This window comes from Sturnus vulgaris, chromosome 10, assembly GCF_052056855.1.
Source record: "Sturnus vulgaris isolate bStuVul1 chromosome 10, bStuVul1.hap1, whole genome shotgun sequence".
Lineage (NCBI taxonomy): Eukaryota > Metazoa > Chordata > Aves > Passeriformes > Sturnidae > Sturnus > Sturnus vulgaris.
In genome coordinates this window covers 7,627,089-7,652,300 of record NC_142252.1, presented here as the reverse complement: position 1 = coordinate 7,652,300, position 25,212 = coordinate 7,627,089, and the positions used below count along the sequence as shown (strand labels likewise).

Here is a 25,212-nt window from a genome sequence, read left to right as displayed (position 1 = left end):
ATCTAATCAAATATTTTTCATTTAACTTCGATGATGCATAAGCCACTCAATCTCTGCAACGATAAAGGGGAAACACCATACCCGGAGAAAATTTGTTGTATAACTTCTCTGTATCTCAACACCTCCATACTCTTTTTATTTGTTCCCAATTTACTAATGGGGTACAAGAACAACAACATGTTGCAATTTCACAGCCAATCTCAGCTTATTCAGCTGTGGTAGGTAGAGTTCTTTTTTTTTTTTCGTATTCAATTCTTATCCACCTGCTTGGAAAAACATCGTTTAATATACTTTTAGCAGAATACCTCTAGGCTGTGTCAGTAGGATTCATGGCCAAGTCACCCTGAGTGACTCCTCTCTCAAAGTATTTGGGCTATGTTCTATTATCTGTTGCATTAGTGCTGCCCTGGTTTTTCTGGACAATTTAATTTGCTACAATAACTGAATTATCCTATAAATATGCGAGTAATCAAATTCTTAAGGAAGGCTTGTTCTAAGTATAGCAGACCTTGCAGCAGATACCAAAATGCAGACATATTTCACAGAAATTGCAAATACTGCACTAAATCAGACTCTTGTGCACATATTTGGTCACTGAATGAAACATTATGTATTGACAAAAATTCTCTGGCAGTTCTCAGGTAAAGGTAATTCATTGATTGCATCACTGGCTGAACTCGAAAGGTCTTAAAGTGTCATATGAATATACAAAAAAGATAAATAATGGCAATAATTTTCCTGCTACTTTTGCATCTTTCTGACGGGGAGTTGAGAATTCTCCCTGAGTAGCTTTGATCGTAGCTACAAAATTTGGGTTTCTGGAGTACAGACTGCTGAACTATGCAGATGAGTTGAATCCCTGTGGTCTCTACAGGTGTCCCTATGAGGCAGATGAATCTGACTAAAGGTAAAATAACAGAAAAATCAAAAACTTAGTGTAAATGAAAGAGATTTCTATTTGTTGAGCCAAGATTTGCTTAGACTGCAAGTTGCAGTGCTTTAAAAGCATGCTGAGATGGAACAAGGTGCTATTTTTTAAGAGCTGTAGGGCATTCTTCCAGACATTTGAGGAGAATGCACTACATATTCTAAAAAAGAATATTGTATCCATTCTTGTAATGCAGGCTCATTAAGCATGAGATTGATTTATTGTATTGTTTCCTTTATAAATTATTTTCATTATGTTTTATCACAGTACATGACTACTGCCCTAAGGGAATATGCAGGAATGAGCTGAATGGCAAGTGTAATAGACTGTTTTAATTAAAATAGTGTAATGCATATTTCAGCATTATTAACAAAAACAAAACTGATTTTGTTTTCTGGGTAATTGAATATATTAAAGCCCAGGTGCTCTTTTTCTATTGTTTAACCCACTAAGCTCAATTTCATTTGATGCTTTGAGCAGGAATTGCTGGGGAAGAGGAAAGCATAAACAGGAATTTCACCAGTGAAACCTCCTTGATAGTTTCCAGTGCCTTTGAGTGAGCTCCAGACAGGGAGGAGAAAACCACGACAGAGAAAAACCCATTATTCCTCTGCACTTTTTAACCTGATGTTCTGTGGAGACAGCAGTCACTTGCCACCATAATTCCATTAGTTAATGAACATCTCAGGAATTTGTCAATCATAAGAAAGACCCTTTAAAATTACAGTCAGTCAATGACACCTACTTTTCTAAGTGGCTTTCTTTTCCCTCTTTTCTCCTGATTTATATTGGCTATGAGTATTTTTTCTTTCCTGTTCCCTCCAGGTACCAAAAGTTTACCTTTTAGCAAGAAGATGCATTGGCCCAGACAGTGACAGTCACAGACAAAATCAGGTTAATGACTTCTCACCAGAGAAGTCAGATGAAAACAACCAACCAACCTAGAAAATGAACTGAGAGCTGGGTTATGTGACCCATCTGTCCTTGAAAAGAACCATTTTGCCTCATGATTTTTGTCTAGCATACCCTAAATACCAGAACCTCTCTCCTTTCCATCAATGGAATTTTCACCAGAAATTGCTACTTTGCAATAAATATTCTAAAGGGTGTTTCTGATTCAGCTGTTATGGTCTCCTGGATTTTTATCACGTCAGGATGGAATGTTGTATCAGTTCTGAGGGGTCTCTTCTTACAGCAGAGACACAGTGAATATGGAAGATCTAATCTCCCATTTTATGGGATGAAAAATGGTGGTTTTCCAAATAAATAGTAAAATTCTCAGGAGGTGGTTCACCATTTGTAAAGACTGGCTTATTTCCCAGGGGCATGCAACTTGCTAAAAAAGAATAGCATTGTGAAATTAAGAAATAGTAACTGTAATTTTAGCTATGTCTTTTTAAAGGAAAAACCAAACCATACCCACTCCAACCATCCTGAAGCTGTAAGAACTATGGTAATGTCTGTCTGGGATATATATATATATAATTTATAAATAAATCAAACAGCTGAACTGAAAGATAAGTCAGAAATTCAAAATAAAGCAAAGCCAGACAGCAAAAAAAGAGTTACTGCTGCTCCATTCAGTTACTCTGGGGATACCCAGACAACACTAATCATTGTAGTAGTCTGAAGATGTTCCCTATAAATCTTATACCCTTTAAAATAAAATATGGGTATCTTCTTTTCCCTATCAAAGATTTTCTGCTGGAACTCATTTACTCAACAAGAGCCTTCTACAAATGATGGTCCTGCTTTTACAACAGAAGAAGGCCATAATTAAACTGGTGAGTCATCACTCCACTGGGTTTCACAGGAAATCCCTTATTACTTTAAAGCACCTGCTGTAGCTCTTCGACTCATTTCCCAGAGAAGAGCTGCAGATACAGATTGGTTCCAAATAGTTCCCATAAAAGAATAGACCAGTGAACTGGTTTTACATAAATTTCAGTCTTTATAGTTTCTCTTCCTCTGCAATTAATGAGATCTGGCTGAATCCCCAGTTACTTCTGGGTCGTGATTTATAAAGCATAAGTTGAGATTCAGACTTTTCAAAAATGATTGCCCACATTTTCATGTTATTAACTCATTTCTTACAGTGCATCTCTCCATGCTTCTTCTTCTTCTTGGAACTGGTCACCTTTAATCTGTTACAAGATTGTTTTAATTATTAACAGGAACATGTTAAACTGTACTGAAAAGTATTTAAATACTACAACATGACAAAATTACATGTACACTGGCTATTTCTCTATTTTGCTAAATGGCTATTAACTATTTAACTTTTCAATAGTCAATTCTGAATTCAATCAATGCATTAAAACAATCTAAGCCACAACATTCTAAGATCAACATATTATATACTGCTGATGCTAACATTAGATGGACAAAAAATATTGTGTGCTCATTTGCTGTATAAAATTTTAAAGTGAAAATATCTGTATAAACAAGAAAATCAAAGCAATTAATTTAGATTCATTAAATCGATTGCATCAGAAGAAACTGGGAAATTTCATTCTGAAATATGCCCAAATATGTCAGAGATTTTGGAAACTATTTTTAAGTTCTGCTCTAAATGAACTATAATGCTCAAATAATCCTAAACAAGCTGTGATAATTTAGGCAGATAAAAATATTTCAGAATAAAGAAACTAATATTTTCATAGATAAGAATAATATAGGATCAGGATGTAGACAGTTTAGTTTTGGAAGAAGAAATAAGTCTTCATTATTCATGAGCAACACAGTTTGTATCCTTATTTCAATTGTGGTACTTTGCTCAATACAAATCTTCTGTAATAAAAGGATAAGGCCCAAACTTTGAAGCAATTGCTTAGAAAATAGCATGTTCTTGCTGTGCCAATAAATGCAAGTAGAAGAGGAATCAAAAGAGTTCCATGAAAAGAGGTAGGTTTAGAATTAATAAAAATCTAAACAGCAAGTAACTGCCCCGCCTAATGCACTACATTTACAAAAAGCAGGGTTAAAGTCAGTTTTTATTTAGAGGATAACATTTCACTGCAGTTTGGAAGTAAAGTAGAAGGGCTGTTCTTTAAAGGAATAACATTAAATAGTTTCACTCAAACATGTGGTCTGGGAGCTAAACTTTTGCACTTTTTTTAGGTGACCCATGTTTGCAAAACACAAAAGATAATTCAGTTTGTTCAGAAACTCACTCAAACCTTTCTGGGTCAAATCTTCACCTTCGTCAGGGAATATTCCCATTGAAGTCAACCTTTGGCACTTTCTCTTCTCAGGCATCCAGCTCTGGTGTATTCTGTGAGTAAAAAAGATCCTCAGATGTCTGTCTGCAGTGTGTTCTATGGAGAGCTGCTGCAAGGAATAAAAATGGAAGCAAATACACTGAGCATCCCGGGCTTAGCAAGCTCACAGCTTTTATCACCACTGAAAAGGAATTAGAATTTTTTCAGAAATACCCAGCCTTTAGTGTCGTGCTTCACCAGAAGTGACATAGCAAAAATGAATATTTACCTTTGACTTTTATCTCACTCTTGTCATTTATCTTTTGTTTGCATTTTTACATGTCAGTCTTGAAAATAGTTGTCCATTTGCAAAGTTCATGTAGGAGTAACCCCACTAGTCACTGTCACCAAGGGAGAATGTGCCCAGCAGACTGTGGATGCTATCAGGTATCTCCTCAAGGCTCCTTAAAGGGTAAAGTCTTCAAGATTCAGGTAATAATTTTTTATTCAAACTTGTATTTGCACTAGTTGTTCAGGGCTCAGCATAGTGGGTGTCATTCCTTTTGGAATCCCTGCTATCATGACACACTTCATTTCTAACACAAAGACCTGCAATCAAGGGTTAATAATGTAACCATTACAGTTTCTCCTCCTAGATGAGACATTCTCTACTAATCTATGCCTGAACCTTGTCCTGCCTTTCTTTCTGTCCTTAAAAGTCAGCCAGCCTTGCTTCTCTCAAGTCAAATGTTTGTCAAACAGAAACTCTGCTGCTCTCAGATGAGCTACTCATGTAACTTAATTTTCCAAAAATAGCTTCTGCATTATCTAAGTTCAGCTATTCTTGTCTGCTAATACTGTCTGCACACACTGACTTGCTCATATAGAGCTTCTCTGAAGTCCAATCCACTCCAGCTAAATATGATTTTTCAGGCTGAGCTTTATGTAGCAGCTTTGGCTCTGAACCAGAGCTGGAACTGGACAGCTGGAACAAGAACTGATCTGGCAGCAGATTCAAATATAACTGCTGTGGAAACCTGTAAGATTTTTCTATATCAAATGCACACAGAACTGCAAAATAATCACAATAAACCATCTTTCCTAGAACTGAGTGAAAAAATACTGATTTCTTTAAACAGACTTCTCAGTCAGTCAAGGGTGAAAATTATTTTCCTCCGCCTCTCTTTTTTTAAGGAGAATGAATTCCAATCTTGTCTATACCATTATGGAGCAGACCCTCATGAAATTAAAGCATTAAAATTAATTTACCCAATGTTTTGGTAATTCAGTATACCTCTGACCCTTAATGTAGTGGTACTTATGAAGGAAATTAGGTCATAAGGAGATCCTAAGTCCTTGTATTTTATTTTATCCGTAAGATCAATTTTAAATCTTACACAATGAGTCTAGAAAAGACCTGGAGGATTCATCTCTAGGCTACAATCAGGCCAACCCTATGGATGTGTGATAGTCATTCTCAGTATTTCAGACACATTTGTCTTAAAGCACTGGTGGTCTCATGATCACCTTTCTGTTGCAGTAGAATATCAATTAGCCTTTCAGATGAAACAATTTCTCAGGCTGGCCTGTATCTTATATATTGAACTGTTAATATTTTAATCTCATTTCCAGTACAGAGAAAAACATATTCTCCATTGAGGCAAACTGCTGTGCATGTACATGAATTGTTCTGACTGTCCCTTCTTTTAGACAAACCCAAATCTTTCACTCTTGCATCTCTTTATATTTCTCACTTTGCATTGCAATCTCTTCACTTTCTTCACATTTCCTCTTAATACTCCCACAAGACAGCTTGTTCTCCTGCTCAAGGAGTCTGAATCAGGTCAGAACCTGGATCAAAATACTTTTGCACAATACATTTAATGTCTGGAACATTTTGAAACAACAACAGTTTGAAGGCTTAATGAAGAGAAAAAGTAATAAGAAATAAAATATTTCACTCCTTTCTTCCTCAAACAAAGCATATTTCTTTTTAACTGGGGAAAGATAATTTGATTATCTCTTAATCACTTTTTTCAATGTCTTTAGATCTTTCACCATTGTTGTGATACTTTTACCCTATTTAGGATGTTTATCCCTATAACCACATCAAGAATGTGGAAGGTTCAGGGCACTTTCTGAGTGGTTGGGATGGTGCTGTGACAAATATGGCCCTGAAGAGCAGAAGCAGGGAAGAAATTCTGTGCAAATCTGTCTACTCTGCATCATCCTGGCTATTGGTTATCTCACTGCTTTCAAGAAATACAGTCCAACAATTCTCCCAGGTTATTCTCATACATAGTCAAAAAAATAAATTATGCAGTTTCAGGAATATGAACCAGAAGGCTGATTTCTCATCCATTTTAGAAATTCATATGCAAATACATAATTGATTTAACTAATATTTAGTTAATTAAATAAATTCTTGGTAGCGTAAGGTACAGAATGAATAGTTTGTTTGTCCATATATTTAGAACAAAACTGTTTTGTCTGACTGAGTTCTCAGAAAAAGCAGTTTGTGTTGTCCTTAATGCCCTAATATAATTTCTAAAAAAACCATTTTTCCTTTTTTTTTTTTAAAGTTGGTTGTAGTTTTTGTTTTACATATTCTACAATTTATACACCTATAATAATTTGTATATTTTTTGGACTGCGGTGGAGCAAGTAACTATTTCACAACTGAAGAAAAAGTAGGAGATATTTAATAATGGAAAGGTGTGTTTTAGCAATGTGTTATCTAGAAGTTTAGAAAAGGGATTCCATTTAAGTGAAATGAAAGAAAGCAATTCTGTCAACATATCTGTGCTCTGGTGCTTCTCTGAGTTATGAAACTCCCAAGTTACAAAGAAGAGCTAGAAATGAGACACTGAGAAAGAAACCCAAACAGTTCTTTAAAAGACACAAACTCAAAATTTACTCCTTGATAAAATGTGATTAATTGCACACAGACTACTACCCACTATAATAAAAGACAATTATCTCGATAGTGCCAATCCCAGGGAAGCAGCTCAGGGAGAGAATTGTGCTTCAGATTACACCCACTCCTTCTGTATTTAATGTAAAGATATATGGAAACAACTGCATTCCAATATCTTATTAAATATTACACTGAGTGCAACAATACATAAGATACCAGGCCTGTGAAAGAATGTGATGAAGTGGCAAGCACCTGTATCTGCATTAATGCCATTTGTTTGGGAGCCCAACGTGACGTGACGTGATTCCTAACAGCCCTTGCTTTGTCTCCTGCATCTTCTCAGCTTGACCTTCAGCAGATTAACGTGGCATTACTCTAAGAAAGCCAAAGGAATGTAAAGAGGGGTTGGATGTGTACATTAGAGTAAAATAATGTATTGTGAAGGGATTAAAAGTAATTGATTGTGCTCAAGGGTATTTACATGATGTTTTATCACTCTTTGCAAGGCTGGAATATTCACAGATTTTAATTCTTTTGTTTTGGACCATAAGATTACAAAGAATATGAATTTCATCTGAGATTAACCAGGTTTGTGCTAATTCACCTTCAGTAATAGGGTAGTTAACCAGAAGACAAAATTAGAAGACAAAAGTCCCAGTCTTAGACCACCTTACCTGTGGACAGAGACCTCTGAAAAGAGAAAAACACAGTGGAAATTACTTTCTGGATGTTCCTCCTGGTTGTGGCTGGACATTGTTTTGTACTCATACAAATGAACACATTATTTCATTCCCATCTTACCCATGTCTTTCTATGACTTCTGGCAGGAAACGTGTCTTGTGTTTATGTACCAGATTCTTATAAATATACACATATATCATATAAAATAGAGCATTCATAGGGTTGGCACTAAACCAGAGAGGATCTGCTTTCCCTTCACTGCTGTGATGTGCTTTATAACAAAATATTACCGTGCATCCATTTTATCTCATTTGATATAAGCCATTTGAGTACACACAGCTGCTTTACACGTACAGCTTTGCAAAGTGCATTGCTTTGGTTAGGATAGATGTGTAAACATGTGATCAAAGCCAATGGAACCTGCTCTGTACCCTATCAATATGTGCTACACCCTATCCTTTAGAGAGGGGTGGTTTTCTCCAGCATCTCACTGACATCTGCACAGGGCAGGTAAGTCTAGTACTGTCTACCTCAGAGCTCAGATGGAAAAGTGTCATGGTTCTACACAAATAGAAGCAAGCTTGCCAGGACTGGGCACAGAAGAAGTGGATTTTCACCCTCTGGAAAAAAAAAAAAAAGCCAAAATTTTGTTCAGAGCACAGAAAAAAAACATTGATAACATGTATCTTTCCTGCACTCCCAGAGACAGGGAGAGTCTCAATTTGAACAGTTTTGGAGGTGATAGCTTATATTTCTTAATAAGTGATTGTAGAACTATTTTGTCATGGCAGAAGTTTATCTTTTTAAAGTTCATTTACATAAGGCCCAAATTAAGAGACATCTTAATTCTTCAAGAACAGAATAACAAGCACTGCACTGTTTTAAAGACATAGAAATCATGCAGCTGGATGGGAGTCTACCTTCCCCACTCTTCTGTGTATTTGAAAATAAGAGTATGGAAATCACCCCTAAACCCTTGAGCTTGAAGACTGAGTCTTCAGTTTCTTGCTTGAATGACAATTGAATTACCATACAGGCTCATGGTAATATTATAAACAGAGCATTTATTCTAAGCTGTAAAATAACTACTGAATCATTCTATGCAATGGTAGAAATAAAAGCTGGTAAACTGTATTTGAAGCATATAAAACACAATTAGAGATGCAGATTAGCCTTAAGGAACGAGCTCAACAAGAAACCAGATGAATCAACTTCAGGCAAGTTTCACTAAGAGCTTTATAATATTCAGACTTCAGCAGTGTTGCTCTCCAGAACAGATAATTAAAGAATTAAGTCATGGTATCTATTTGCCAGCTCTGGCACTTCTTGGTCTGGTTCATCTTACTCCCATACTTCATTTCTGTCCCAATACACCAGCCAACTTGGCTTTCACTTCTCCAAATAAAATGAGGTAAATTAGTAATCAGGGAGTAGGGAAAATTGTAGCAAATTCATCCTACAGAAATGGTTTCTATGAGTTGTTACAAGTACTCATATCCTAAACTGGTATCTACCATCTGTGGTTGAACTACAATGATTTATGCCAGAGAAGCATTCTGCTCTTTGCCTGTAAATATCTCTCTTGCTCATGGGCTCAGGCTGAGCTGCTGTGCAGGCTCAGACACTGCTAAAAGGGGGCAAGGGGATAGGAGATTACTGTGTTCACTTTTAAAATTGTGCAAAATAGAACTGGAAGGAACCAACAAGCTTTTCAGCAGTACCTAACGTTTAGTTTGCATGCAAATTCCGTTTCAGGATAAGGAGTACCTGAATGAGCCAGGTCATCCCTCTGTCTGATCTTTCTTGATACTGTACTGTGGACAAATACAAGTGATCAGAATGAGTGAAATTCAAAACAGGCAGGATGGAAGTTACATCATTTTCCCCCACAAAAAACCAGCCCATAACAAAGAAAAAACAACCCCAACAAACCACAGTAAGAGAGACGTCACAAACCAAAACTTTATATTCAGTTTAACAATGCATTAAAGTGGCAGTTCAAGAACATATAGAGCATAGTGATTCAGCAGAGCTGTTACTGTAAATAACTATTCCCACTGTGCTATCACCTCCTTTCAAGCTCCCAAGATGCTACTGAACAAATGTACAAGCAGTTTTATTGGTAATAACCTTACTGAAAATTGAGTAGAAACATTATTTTTAAGCAGTGCTCAGCAAGTGGGCATCAGTACTGAATTAAAGGTAGTTGGCTCAGGTCTTTGTATCTTTTCTGATAAGTTCAGAAATAATATTCCTGGAAAACTGATCTCAGGCATTCCCTCACTGGCGCTTCAACCTTTTCACTGGGTCAAGGCTGTGATGTGTAAAAGAAAGAAGGATGAACATGAGCAGCAGCTTTCACTCTTGCTCTGAACCTCAGTGGGTGGGATGGGCAATTTATTGGAACTGGACAATAGGAGAGCAAGGTCATGAAGCTTAACACCATCTTCTTGGTTTTGACTCCTTGTGAATGATAAGAATGTTAGGACTCAGGAACAAAAATTGTTTGTTGTTTAAAACAGAGGGAATAACTGGAATTTCCTTCTATGGAACTGTGTATATGTAATCTTAAAAACAAACAAAGAAACAAACAAAAAACCACACACACAAAAAAAATCCCCAAAAAACGAAAAACATTAATAAGTACATGGCATGCTCTAAGCCTTTCCTCACTGCTTTCTCGTAATGATTTCTGTCAGGTACTTGTGATATTTTTTGGAATTAAAACAAAGACATTCAAAGAAACCCAGAACAGGATTTTTTACTCAGCAATAGCTTTGTCAGGAACAGTTTCATTCCCCAATATTTCTGAGATAATTGCTTACTAAATGAGTCACCATACCCCCAGGTGTCTCAGGTTACTGCGCATTGCTTAAGACAGTCTGTGTCTGTTTACAAATGTAATATAAATTACATAAGTGAAAATAAAAATATATTTTGTGCAACGAATAAATATAATAACATTTTTTCTCCTTCAAGACCAAGGGGAAAATATGAAGTGTACAGACAGACTAGATTATGAATAGAAAATAGGTTATGTGACCATATTTCATTCTTTGAACTTCTGATATTTTGGTCCAGAAGAAGAAGAATTTTCTGCCTCCTCTCCACATTATACTGATGCCTTTTCCTGGTCTTAAAAAGTTGAGAGCCAGACACAGTTAATGGGTAAGGGGTTTTTACCTCGGTATTTTAATAAGGATCCTTATGGTGCACCGTTTCACCAAGGGGGGATTTATAGACCTTACAAATTAGTATCTCTAACAAGGATGCCCCAGTGGGAGGCCTGATGAATGGTGTGATATTCCCTCATCTGAGGGATTCCCTGGATGGGTTTACAGGATATGTTCTAGAGAGGACCTTGGTTTCCCAAGATAGCCTAGGGTTTTCCAGCCTCCTACTATGAGGCTTTTAGGATGTTTGGTTTCCTGGTCTAATAAAACACTAGGACTGTGCTAAGTTACCAGACTCAAAGAATTACAAGTATGCATGCTAAAAATACTAAGGATACTTAAAAGTTCTATAAAAGGTATATAAAAGGCAAATTGATGCCATCTTGGCATCAATATTGTAGCTGTTTTCTTCTTCATTCCACATGGAAAACCCACCGTTAAAACTACTAAACAACTTAAGTTTAAAGCTAAGCAAAATTGAGGTGTTTGTGACATAGGAAAATATCAAACTTTCATGTTTTAAATTAAGATATACAGTTGAAACCTGAAAATATTCTAAGGAAAAAAACAGATAAAAATATTGCAATAATAAACAAGAATAGGAAAAAATCTAGGTGTTTTCATATTAGTCTGAAACGGCTGGTATCACACACACAGACACACTCCCATCATTTCAGTTAAATATTAAATTTTTTTCTAGTTATTTTCAGACAGCTTCCTGGAATTTAGGGTAAAGCTCAGATATCTTTCTTTTTGTTTGGTGTTTTGTTGGTTTTTGTTGTTGTTATTGTTGTTACTTTGTTTGGTTGGTTGGTTTTTTATTAACAGTGCCTAAAATATGTTTGGGAAAATTGAAAATATTTGTAGAAAACTCAATTTTGTGCCTATTAAGGAAAAAAAAAAGACCAAAACAACACAAAACTGCAGTACTCGAAAAAATTACTGCCTTGTGTTCAAATTATAACAACACTTGTGTTCACTGCACAGATTCTGTTCCTGGGCATCCCAAAACAAAGCAAAGGTTTGCCCAGTCTGCCAGATGTACCCAGGACAATAACGACAGCAAATTTATACAGTTCCCATGTGTACAAATTTGCTCAGGCACATAATCAATAAACAACAAAAACAGTTGTGAATGAGAAATTATTTTTTGTAAAACAGATAAATCGTCTCCAAATTTTCAGTCCTGGTCCTCATGGACTTCATGTCCTCCTCCTGTATTTTCCACTCTTAGAAAATATCTTCAGAAGAAAACTTAGGAAATAAAAATACATCTTTTTACTGGATCTAGAGGAATGTGTTCCATAGATTGAGTAAAGGGATTGAGTTTATGGGACATTTTAATGCTCTCCTCTTTCATTTTAACTAGCTCCCCGTGGTTCTTGGCTGACTTTCTTTGTTCCCCACCCTGCTGCAAAGGCTAAGGACTTGATATAAAACCCTGTACTCTGAAGGAAGGAGAAGAAATGACTAAATCTCATGTAACCACTTCTCTTGTTTATACTGAACTTGGACCAATTGTTTCTAATCTTTACATAGCCAGAGGTTTGCTGATCCTTTTCAGATTTGAAAAGGTATTTGCCAGGTATTTTGCCAACTCAAACTGATGAAAGATACTCTCCATCCTGCTTCTCCTATATCCTTAGAGCATGGCTACAGCAATCCTACTGCAACACATGGAGGAAATTTCATGGTCCCTGTGTAACCAGCTGAGGGAAACCAGTAGCTCAGTAAACTTTATCCTTGTTTACTCACTCTTCTTAAAATCATGAAGATGTATTGATAATGCTCCTGTAGGTCTAATAGGCCTAAAGCCCTTGGGAGGTCTTTGTAATGAGAAGGGATAAACTCCACTTCTGATCTTGTTTACTGCAAGACAGATTAGAGGTCTCACACATGAGATCTCAGATAGCGTCCTGACTCAGGCAGAGTGAAAATCAAGTGCAGTGCTTGTGTTCAGCTGTCTGTCTGCAAATGGAGATGATGCATGACGGTTTTTCACAAGTGATGTTCAAAATCACTGGTACAGAGAAAGGCTTTCCATTGATTTCAGCAGCCTTTGAACCATGTTATCAATGGGAAAAGAAAGAAAAACCAAAAAAAAATTAAATTAACTAGCCTATGCTTAAGACACAGAGGGCACAGAGAGGTATTTTTTAGACGACTGAAAAACCTGCCTGACCTTTGTGCATCTTTTGCTTTCTTTCAGAAAATCTTGGCCTTTCTAGCCTAAATGTCATGGGGTTTTCTTAAGATTTAAATACCTAAGGAGTGCTGAAATGGGATCTAATCTCATAAATCACCCAGGCAGTTCTGCAAACATTCACATCTTTTTCCTTTCACTGAGGTGGGGTTTAAGCCTGGTTAGACACCACCAGTGTTCTGCATCCCACAGTGTTCTGTCAGCACCTGCCTCTTGCTGCCCATCAGGGCCCACTGGTTCCGAGCTGAACAATTCCTTAGGGACAATTTTACCTGTTCAGCTCAACACCATTTCCTGACTTCTTAGCCTAGGCCCCTGCCTTCTGTTTATGCTTGAGTTTTGAAATCTAATTTGCTGTATAGCACAAGCCTCATTGACTAGAGTAGCACAAGCCTGGTATTTAAGAAAATTAGTTGATAATTACTTCTAATGTGCAGCAAAGTATTTATAGGAAATTTGGATTGTTTTCTTTATTCTTGCTAAAATGCTATTCAAGGAATCTAGATGGCATTAATTTTAATTAGGAGGATATTATTCAGAACTAATAAAATACATGAATAATAATATTTTTCTGTTGTTAATTAAACACATGTACTTTTGCATTTGTTCTTTTTCCTTTAAAATGTGCTCTTAAGCTGCAGTCAAGTAGGTGCCACCTATTTGATTAATAACTGAGTATGTTCATTTTATTTAATTTCACCATTTTTGGACAGAATAGTCAGCTCTCTTATTCAGAAAAATGAGCTAATTTGAAAAAGCAAGAACTAATTTCAGACAAGTGCTTCCACAAGATGATTTCCCCAACTTGTGCATACCCTGTTTCCAATGACTTAACAATCACATTAACTTTTCAATGGCTCCATTGCATTGCTGGACAGGCTGATGGAGTGATATAGAGATGTTGTTCATCCAAATTATAACCCAGCAAAGCAGTTAAGTGTATGAATACCTTAAACATATCTGTACTTCACTAAAATCCATTCAACTACTCACAGGTTCACCTCTGTGTGTGCTTTCTTGGATGGAAGCCACAGTTACCAATCTGCTGAAGTGGAGCTTAGTAAAATATATTGAGAGGAACCATCTCTGTGAATAAAAATAACACTTTGGGAATGCGCTAACTATAAAATTACTAGAATTTAATTTTCTCTATCGTTATAGAAAAAGGTATTAAAACATCTCTCCACATTGGTCAATGTAGTAATTCTGAGCTGACTCTTGAGACTTAATACATAACTCACCCCCTTGGCCTTTCCAGCGATGCCTCTTCTCAGTCTTTTGGTCTTTCTTCATTTTAACACAATTGTCTCTGTCTTAACATAACTCTAGATCCACAATGTTGTGAGGTCTTCTTCTGAGACCTCTTGAAAGGTCTGTTGCTGTTCAGTCTCTCTGAAATGGGGCACAAATATTGACACTTTCATTCATGAGAGTCATCCAAGTGATAACACAGCTTTTTTACTTGCTTTCCTTGAGGAGGGACATGGTAAGTCAGCATCTGCTGGTGCCTTATGGGCTTTTAAATACAGTATCTCTTCTTTTCCTTAATTTTACAAAGTCTCCTTACTCCTGATGATATCCCATACCTAGCATGCATGGAGCCAATGCAGGGGAACAAGGAGCAGCCTTAGCAGCAGCCACCCAACGTGCCACTACTTCACATGAACTGAAGGGAAAGGAGGAGCTCTGTGAAGAAGAGTGACATCATTATTGGTTTGGAAAGTACTTATTCAAAACTGTTATAATCTAGATAAAATTCCAGTATGCTGGCTGAAATGAATTTTATATATTTTAAAGTAATCTGATGATTCTATACTTGGTTTGCACTGAACATGTACTATGTTTTTCTTTTCCTATGGTTCTGTTCCTCTCTGAGCTGACTTGTAACTTAAACAAAACTCTTGTATTTCAAGCATACAGTAACATAAGTATTCAGGTCAAGCAACTTTAAAATAAATGGGAAAATAGAAATTATTTTCATTACATGGGACTTGGGTGGAGTCTTCAGTCGTGCTCCTTCAGTGGACCCATGATTTTATTGCTGTTCTCCAGCACACAAACTGTAATGAAATTATTTTGCTTAACAGAAGTTAGGTTAAGGTACATATTATAAACGAGATCATTACATTCTCCAACCAACTGTACCTGTACTTCAGAACGCATCATAATGACTCCAAGACTGATAGGATTGTTCTACTAAATTTTTGAACTAATTTAGACCTCAATTTTACTTTGTTTTAGGTGGCTGGGTGAGTTTTAGAAATTTACTGAGCTAGTAAGACTCATTTATAAATAAGTATGTAGTTTGTTTTGTCAGAAACAGACAGCAGGGTTGCCTTGCCTCTGGAGTCAGTGCTTTGTGTCCCATCTGGGGATGTTCATTCCCATTGAATTCCACTGGAGCTGGAATAACTCCAGAGGTGCTGGTCACCTTTTGTGCCTGGGCAAGGGCAGGAAGTCGTGCTCCTTCACGAGCTCCTGCTGTAGCTCCATGCTGCAGCAGTCAGAGAGATGCTGGCACAGTCAGGAGCCTGGGTGGCTCTCAGGCTGTGGCTCCTGTGTTCTGCTTGCTTGGGCAGGCTGAGCCTCTGGAGCTCTGACTGCAGAGCCACACCAGGGCTTTGCTCCACAGAGCCACAAAGGATCTAACTCTGTCAAGAAGATGTTATTTACAGACAGGGCAAATATGTAGAAATGAAAGGGCCTCGAATGAACTGTAATCAACTTCTTTTCACTACTTGTACTGGCTTTATAATAAAATTGCCGGGTTTACAGATAAATTTTTCCTTTGTAGAGAAGCCTGGAAAATTCTGTTAGCAGAAGAGTGACCTCCTTTAGAGTTTATGAGATTGAAAAACCTTACATAAACTATACTTCACTCCACAATAGCTCATTATATTTCAATTTTATTTAATTTAAAGCAGTGTGGTTTATAATCAATGAAGTTCCTTCGCTGAAGAGAAGGAGGTTTTAGCTTCAGAACAAATACACAGCATTTTTTCATTTCCTTAATCTTGTTCTGTAGGTGGTCAGTTCCAACTGCTGCATTTGGCACTGGAAATCTGTCTAGTTTAAAGCCAAGTAAAACAGGCAGAGAATAGCTAAATTGAAAAATTGAATTTAATATGCTAAGTATTATGCTGCAGTTTACATAATATCAGTGTTCCCTAGAGTTATATATTATTGTTGTAGTGTTCTTTGACACAGATTGCTATGAACCAGAAGCGATTAAAGGCCAGGTAGAAACATTAGGTTTGCTCTTGGGGAAAACATTATTGGAACATGGTATAAAATTAATGTGGCTGAGGAAGATGCTACTACAGAGTGATGCAGTGACAGAGGCTCCATGTGGTTGGGCAGAATTGTGGCTAGTGGGGCCATAACTCAAAATTTGAGACAATAATACGGGGATTGCAAGAGCTCCCTGCTCTTTCCTTACTACTGACACTTACTTTACTACTGATTGAACTCTTTAATGTCCTTTGGAGGAGAAAGAGAGAAGTGTTTGGATAAGGTCCACCATTTTTAATGTTGTCACTTCTGAGGAATTTGAGAATGCAGTGACAGAGCTGTATTCCCTAGCCTCTGGTCCAACACACATTTTGGGGTGATGTCCCCAACAAAGCAGGCAGGCAGAGCAGCACAACACTCAGCTGCTCCCGTGGCAAAGTCACCATCACCCTTCCCTGCAGTGCTGCACTTGCTGCTCTTCAGGACCTGAACATTTCTCAGTCCGGTGCTGGTGGCAGCCTGAGGACTTCCTTGCCCTTATGAGTTCTGCAGAACATGGCACAGAGAGAGCTGCAAAGCGCCTTTGGCAGAGCAAGCCCTGGGACACATTTCAATGCCTTTGGGCGGCCAAGCCCTTGCATGGAGAAACCCACACTGACTCCAATACAACCAACAATGGTGCCTCCAGGAGCTGAGAACCCAGCCTAGACCTTCCACCTTTTTCATCTCTCTTTAGCATTCAGCAGTCTTTCCATGGACAAGCTGTTTGGTTTGTGTGCTCTAGCAGGTGAGCTCTCACTGACTAATTCTCATCAAAAGATGTGAATTTTGAAACTGTGTTTTTTGTGCTACTTTGTTGCTTAGCAGTGACCCTGTATCTAAAGCATTAGCATCCATCTAGGGAAACTCCCATTTTCAAGAAACTGTCCCAACTCACTGCAAAGGTTGCAGCTTTGAGGGAATTTTCTCCCCCTGAGCCTAGGCAACAATAAGCCTAACATGGGTTTAATGGGAAAATGGGACCCTGGCCCCATTTTTAAGGAGAGTTTTGTGTGGTTCATTCCTGGAGTCTGGATGTCTGCCTTACAGATCATAGTCACAAAGTCTGGATGTCTGCCTTACAGATCATAGTCACAAACTGTTTAGAAAGTTCATAAACTGGAAGAAAGCACAAGATGAATGCAAATAAACAATTTTATCCATATTTATTATGACTAACAAGTGTTACTTTTAACTCCAAATTTATGCCACCAGAACTGTAGCATTATATTCTATATTTATGTTATCTACTTGTCAAATATGAATTTCCTTTCAAACCAAAGGTCTGAGTCCACTTTGACTTCAAACACAGGTTCAAGAAGCATTTGAACAATGCTCCCAGGCACATGGGAATTTCTGGGGTGTCCTGCACAGGGTCAGGAGTTGAACTTGGTGGTCCTGATGGGTCCCTTCCAACCCATCATGTTCCCAGATTCTAGAAAAAATTCTCTCCATGAGAATTCAATGAGAGGAAAATGGGGCCTAAGTTTGCTATTTCACCAGAACCACTAAAATGTTAAATGCTATAAAGCTTTTATATTTTTGACATCTAAGCAGAATAAGTAGATGAGCAAATAATTTTTTCAGTTAGCTTAGAAAAATGCTTGTCTTTTTAATTCCTGAAATGACAGCTATGCAGTTCTATTTTCATTTTACCCATCACTTCTAATTTCAGAGTTGAGTACTACTTTCTCAACTGCCTGTAACTTCTGTGGTCACTTATTCCACTGCAAAAAGGGTAGAAAAGACATTACTCAATGCTGTTTAATCCTTAAACTGCCTATATTGAATTCTTGCCTTTTGAAAGCTGATATTTATTTTACTCTATCTGTGCAGTCACAGATATTTTCTAATTTTATATATATATATTTATATATTTTCTATATTTTCTAATGAATATAGTCACAGAGAAGAGGAAAATTATGGCTCTATTTAAGAATAAAAAATTATGAAAATTCATCATTATTTATTATTCAGTAGTCCCCATGTTGAACAAAAAGTGTTGTCCACATTCAGTAAAATTCTAACAAGAAGCCTGCATCAGAGACTGGGAAAATTATCATCCTAAAAAGTAACTTATATCTCCAGAAATCAGCAGACTCTTGAAATAGAAGCACCAGCAGTAGCAGCACCTGCAGAGCAGTATTTATCTGGGCTCTCTTCCCTGCCCCGAATCAAATGATTTTGGAATTAAAGCTTGAAAAATGATAAGTTGCCATGTTTAGGAAAAGATAAATCACTGCAGAACAGGTATTGACCTGCAATAATGAGAACACAGAAAGATATTCAGAATAGTTTTACTGCACCAAATTCACATGAGCCGATTGGCCATTCATAAATATTTATGACAGAAATTGTACAGATATGTAATGCAGGGGTGGGGCTGGAGAGAAAGAGATGATGAGATTTATGTGTGGGACAGGACAGGTTTGCTCCTGCTATTCTGTCTGTGAACCTTTCCAAAAGGGGGAACCCTCTTACTGATGGCAGTAATTGAATGTAGTGAGAGCTGTCCCTGGCCCATGCAGGGTTCATTTCATGCAAAGCTGAACAGGCTGGGGCAGGGTTTGAAAGGGTCATTACAGAGGGTGCATTAACTTCTGAGTTTCCCACCATGGATAGGTCGTGGAGCACATGGGACAAGAGAAGGAGCAGATAAAAGCAAGTAGATGCACTCCAGCTCATAAATTCAGTACATTTGTATACCAAAGTGGGCATGGAAGAAGCTATGAAACACTATTTCACTAAAATTAATAAATATTTGAAATTTATTTTTATAACTATCATGATCATTATTAATAATTAATTAATACATTTATTCCCTTTGCAGTCACATTTCTGGTGCTCTTACAGTAAGTTAATTCACCTTTTGTGGATTTGATCACAAAGAACATTGATTTTTTGGAATGACTGTTCCTATTGTCAAGGCCAACTGTATAAATTTGAAATTGCTCAACCACTACATTATAAAAAATGGATTGGTGTCATTCTTTGTTTCATTTTATGTTTCAAATTAGGGTTTTCTGCATCAGATTTAGGTAAATATTTTCTTCTTCTGTTTCATGAAAACTGAGCTCATATGGAGCTCACCATTAACCAAAAGCCCCACAGCCCCTTCAGGGCTGCACTCAGCCTCTTGTCCCCCATCCCATGAGTACAGCCAGGGTTACACCAGCCCAGGTGCAGACTCCAGCATAACTCTCAGCAGAAATCGCTTTCCATAGAAATAAGCAAAGAGTTATATCAAATATATATATCTTCATTATTTTACACTGAACAAATCATGGCGAAAACATCTTCCCAAGCTGTGGGAGAAGAGAGAATGAAACTTACTGTGAGAATTTAGGATCCCAGCTCCCTGCAAGCTGAGCATACCTGTTAGCTGCTGCTTCCAGATAGTTGATGAACTGGTGTTGTCTCCTCCTTATCCTGACATTTGTAATTCCTTTCTGCCAGGATAAACCATCTCTTTCTTTGTTCAGCTTTTCTAAAAAAATATACAAAGCAAAGCTATTCTTCTAAGTTAGTCAATGGATATGCTATGATAATGTGTTTAAAATTCACTGTAAGCCATTTTGTTGATGTCAGTATTATGAGATACCCTATAAATTGCATTGTATTGTAAATCTGTCCAGTGGATCAATACATGCTATGAAGTACCAAACTAATTTATTTCCCTTTCTTCTTAAATTAAAACCTAAGTGGTCTGAGACTAGATTATTTATTGAAAACAATTTTTAAAGAGAATATTTCTTTTTTGCATGAAATAAATAAAAAAAAGGAATCAAGAATGACAGACAGAGATCAGAGATATCTGAAAGATTAACAATAATTTACTCTTTCTCTAACCATATCAGATGACGATTTTACAGTAACAGAAGGAATATGTGAGGGAAGAAGGGAGATTGATGCTATGGCACTTTGTACAGATATTCTGGGTGTCAGGTACTTGATCTCCCCGTGTGTTAATGCTGAGACACTGCTGGCAGGCCAGGCCAGGAGCTGATGCCATAATGGAAGGGTTGCACTGTTCTATCCCAGTCACCATCTCTGTGCATTTCTACACATGCTATCCTGCCTGAATTGCAGTGCAGGCTGAGCTCACCCAGCTGGCCAGCCCTGTTCTCACAGCAGTGCCTGTAAGATGCTCCTACTGATTGTTCAGCTGCTTTAAAAAGACATTAATTTAACATTTGGTAAATTAATCAAGTAGTATGGACATGTGTTGCTTCTCTTTGTACCTTCTTAGTCTGAGAGAATTCACTAAGACCAAGAATGTTTAAACATTTAAAAATTTGATATCCTATTAACTTCAAGGTGGGGGCTGAGGTGTCTCCTGGTGGAATGCAAGTGAACTCTTTTGCTGCTTAAATGTTGAATGCATTTGTCAGGTCAATTTAGGGATAGTGACAATTCCATAGTCAAATATCTGCCTGCAATCTTTTAACTGCCACAAGTACAACCTCCTGTGCTGTGAGCACAGTCACTTAGACTTACCAGACAAAATATTTGTAAACATTTGAACTATAGTCACTGTATTAGACCTGCTACTAGATTGGACCTTGGATTGGCATGCTACTGCTACAGCTTGCTGAAAGGAAAAAAATTATCTTTGGGAGCTCTCTTTTTAAACAGCTGTTTTCAGATCTCTCAAATTGGGTGCTTGCCCCAGAAGTAATTTGAAATTACCTAAACCATTTGCAATTTCTCTGGCAGAACTGTGATAAACGTATGATTCTTGCTAAGTCATAGGATACAATGTTTATCCTGAGATGCCTTGCACTTTCCATTTCAGAAAATCAGATCATTGTTTGCTGGCATTTGAACCGAACATGGAGTACTAATTTATGCCAGGAAAGTACTGAATTTGGTTATTAAATGAGAGGGTGCCTGGATGGTTCTTACTTACACATATATGCACATATTCAAAGCAAAGTGCACTTAAAAAAATAAATCACATTTAATCTTTTTTCCTGGAGTTGCAGGTGGGTGGGAAAATGATTATAGTCTTCACAGTCCTTCCTTAAGTGCACAAGCAACAGCAAATAATTGTGAAGAGTCAAGTATTCAGGTTACTGTGTCCTATTCTTTCAGCTTATTTTTATTTCCATGGTTATGAGCTAGGAATTATCTTTTCCTGTTCCTTCTCTTACACAACTATGTTGTTTCTCCAGGTTGTGCTTAATCTATTATTTTTCTGCTGAAACATCTATGCTCACATCTGTCATACTCTGTCATATCTCCCTTCTTCCATTGCTGCAAGATTTCCATCTCTGGTTTCCCTAAATTTCAAAGTCCTCTATCCAAATCATTTAATTAAACTTGTATTTAAAACATGTCCGTCAGCAATTTTGGCTTGATCAACTTGACCACTCTGAACCATCAATCACTCTTATTTTATCAAACCAGGTTCAAGCTTTCAACCTTTATCTTAAGACATCTTAATTCTTTCTTTCTGCAATGTGTCTGTCTCAGTCCCCCAGACCGAGATTTATTAAAAGTACTTGGGCATTTTAAGATGAAAGAATGCATCTGAGCGAATATTCAAAAGCAGCAAGTCCCCAGTTGGCACTGGGAGTCACAGCCACTCATTCTCCTTGTCAGGATGATCCACAGCCCAGCCGTGCAGGCTCCTTCCACACCCTCATCCTGCCTCCCTTTCCCTCCTGACAGAGCCAACTTCCTTCCCCTTTCTCCTAAACAAAATTCAGGGCCATCCAGTCTGTGGAGAAGGTTTGCAGCAATTTGGAACACTGCTCCACCAAACAGTCTCTTCCATTGCAAACGCAAGGTTTTTTAGGTTTTTCCAATTAACCATAGCTGAAGAGGTATAAATGATGAGCAGGTTATAAATCCAGAGAGATTGTTACAGACTGATAATGGCACTTAATTCCAACAAGGGCCTAGGGCTAAGTGGGGGAGCCTCTTATTTTACCTGTTTTTCTTTAAAAATCTTTTTGTGTCAATCTGGAATGAAACTGTGCCAAAATTTTTGGCAAAAATGGGACTTTGGCCGAATGTTCAAGCTTGGCTCAAGAAATTCAGGTTTTTCATCTTTTACTCTCATCTTCCAGGAAGGCTATTTTAAAGTTTAGAAATAATCTTGTGAACCTTCATCAAAGTTAATATTGTTCCCAAAATATTCCATTTTTGGCACAATTTCAGTTAGAGCAGAAAATTTTCATTGAAAAAATGACTTGTTCCATAAATGTCATTCCATTCATTAAGTACATATGTAACAGTAGCTGAATTAGGTCTCTGTTTGCATACATCAAGTAATCTGAAATATTATGTCATCTAAAATATTATTAATATATTAAATAGAGCTTAAGGGTTGGTTGTGTAACAGTGTCATAAATTTTACTAACCATTGAACTTGATGCTCATTATAACACATCTGTGAAAAAAACCGAATTGAGACATCAGTAAATGGTCAGAACTCAAATTAAAAACATTAGCAAACAAAAAAAAAAAAAAAAGAAAGCATTTTAATTAACATAGAATAATGCATTAGTATGAGTGGCAAATGAAATTGCTCTCCAAGTCCTAACACACTTTTTAAATTTGAACCCATAACAGCATTATTTATCAAATTAATTAATTTTCTGTTCATAGAAACATCAACTATTGAGTAACACATGAAGACCCAAAAATAGTTTAACACAAGGGTTTAGGTCACCAGCATCCTGTAAACAGGAACAGTTTCAATTAATATAAATACACTATATTTATGGTAAAAATATATATAACCTTTTTGAGGTTTTGTACTTATCTGATTTTTTTGCTAGCTCATATAAAAGTAGTCAAGTCTTCTCCCTCTTTGTCTGGCCATGTGAAGAAATAATGGATGTTTTCCAGACAGTTACCAAAATAAAATATATTTATGAGCCCATTTCTTCCCTGTGGTCTCTCTGGATGGCAGTTTGGCCTTCCCCTGGCACCAGTCATGCCCCTGTCCTAAGCAAATTCTGGATCATTTTGTATTTCTCTTTTTGCAGAAACTTAAACACTAATATTATTTTTAGAACTTTTTCAAACCATAACCTAAATTTTGAGATCTGAAGTACAGTTCAGAATGTCACTTTAGGCTATGGAAACCTGTATCTGATATGCTGGTAAAGGAAAGATATAAAAGAGGTGTTCAAGAGCTTGTACTTGTCATAATTTTTACCACTACACATATACCTTTATAAATATTGAAAAAATCAAGTCACTTTTATATCACTCAGCCACTTAACTATGAGCACTCAACAGTTTCAGCTTGGATAGTTATCCAAAATAGATGAATTACCTTCTTGGTTATGCAAAGTAGGCTCAGGTTATACAAAATAGGTGCAAAGGTCTCCGAAAAACATTTTCTTTAGTAAGCATTAGGATTTTGTACTTCGGTTCTGGCTCAGGAGAGAAACAAAAAGTGAAGGAAACACTTTAAAATAAATGTGAAGGATTTGTTTAACAACACACAATTTCTGTTTGGGTTTCAGTTTTGGTGAAACACTGGACTGACTAATTTTCATTGCTTGGGCATACACACACTGTATACATAAATATACCAAACCTCAGATGAACACACAATGTGTCTGCCAGCACTGAGATCTTAACACACCTGCCAAGTCTTAAGCAATTTGCATCAAACCTGAGGGACCTGGCATGACTTTGCCCTGCTCCTGATGCCTTCAAGTCACAGTGCTGGGAGGACCCTGCCTTTCTGCTGCTCTGAGACCGTGCTGGGCACAGCTCCTCACATCAGCTCCTGTGGCTGCATCACCTGCTGAGCTCTGGGGAACCTCCTGTGCTGGGGTAAAAGGGGCACAGAGATAGAGATGTGTGTCACTGACACCACACCCGTGTCCCTGAGATGCTGCACCAACAGCCCACAAGGACTCTGCAGAATCAAACTCCTCAGAGAGGTAATGATCAGCTAGAAAAACTGAAAACGCTTTGTGAAGTATATTGTAAAGTGTAATATAACCCTCTGTTCCCCCAGTCAGTCTAACTTGATCATGTGCTATTTCAGTTCTAATGTGACTGGAGCTAGAGTCCACATCATTTTGCAGAACACAGTCTGTGGCTGATGTAAACAATGAGATTAACACACAGAAAAGACCAACAAAAGTCTTCAGAAATCTGGCATAAATAAAAGAGAATGTTTGTCCTTTTGACCATTGCTGATATGGTTTCAATTCCAACAGCTTCTTTATATATGAGGAACATGCCATTCTATGTAGCATGGTGAGTAATCAAGTGTGTTTGTTATGGAGTCCTTATTATCAGTGGAACTCCAGTAGGTGCAAGGCTCAGGTCTTTGCTTTGGGTCTGTCACAGTGTAAAGTGTAGCTGAATAAGAATCATGAGTTTTAATTTCTGTTTTCCATTCATTTTGCATAAGCTTAAGAGAATCCTAAGGTGAATCAGGCCCTTTGTGCAATGGATAACTTACATGATGTCCAGGAAAGATATTTTCATGTAGGAACTTAGGTCAGCTGAAAACTTATTAATGCAATTCCTGTTGACACATGGTAGAATTCCAGCTGTCAAGCTGAAAAAACATAATTTTACGATTTCTACAGTTGCTGTACTGCAAGAGGTTTATATCTATTAGTGAAAGTGCAGATACATGGGTGTATATAATAAACTGAAAATAGGCTACCTACTCCACCATTTTCAAAAGAACTAATCAAGCAGTACAAAGAAAATAAATGTAAATAAAATATTGATTAAGAACTAAAAGGATTCTAATTATATTACTTCCAGAAATAATTTAATTTAACCTGAACAGACAACTGGGAGCAGATACTTTTCCTTAGCATTTTTTAAATTGCTAATTAAAATTTCTAGGA

The 25,212-nt window shown here is 37.2% G+C and overlaps 1 long non-coding RNA gene across 1 annotated transcript; it reads right to left on the bottom strand.

Moving 5' to 3' along the window:
* Positions 1 to 2,991: 2,991 nt before the first annotated feature.
* Positions 2,992 to 23,769, bottom strand: LOC148222626 (uncharacterized). The gene is made up of 7 exons (XR_015805609.1): positions 23,664 to 23,769; positions 22,741 to 22,769; positions 19,748 to 19,859; positions 14,689 to 14,788; positions 14,344 to 14,490; positions 4,108 to 4,258; positions 2,992 to 3,072 (listed from the first exon to the last, which is right to left on the bottom strand). It is a non-coding gene; the product is annotated as an uncharacterized LOC148222626 (long non-coding RNA).
* Positions 23,770 to 25,212: the final 1,443 nt, after the last annotated feature.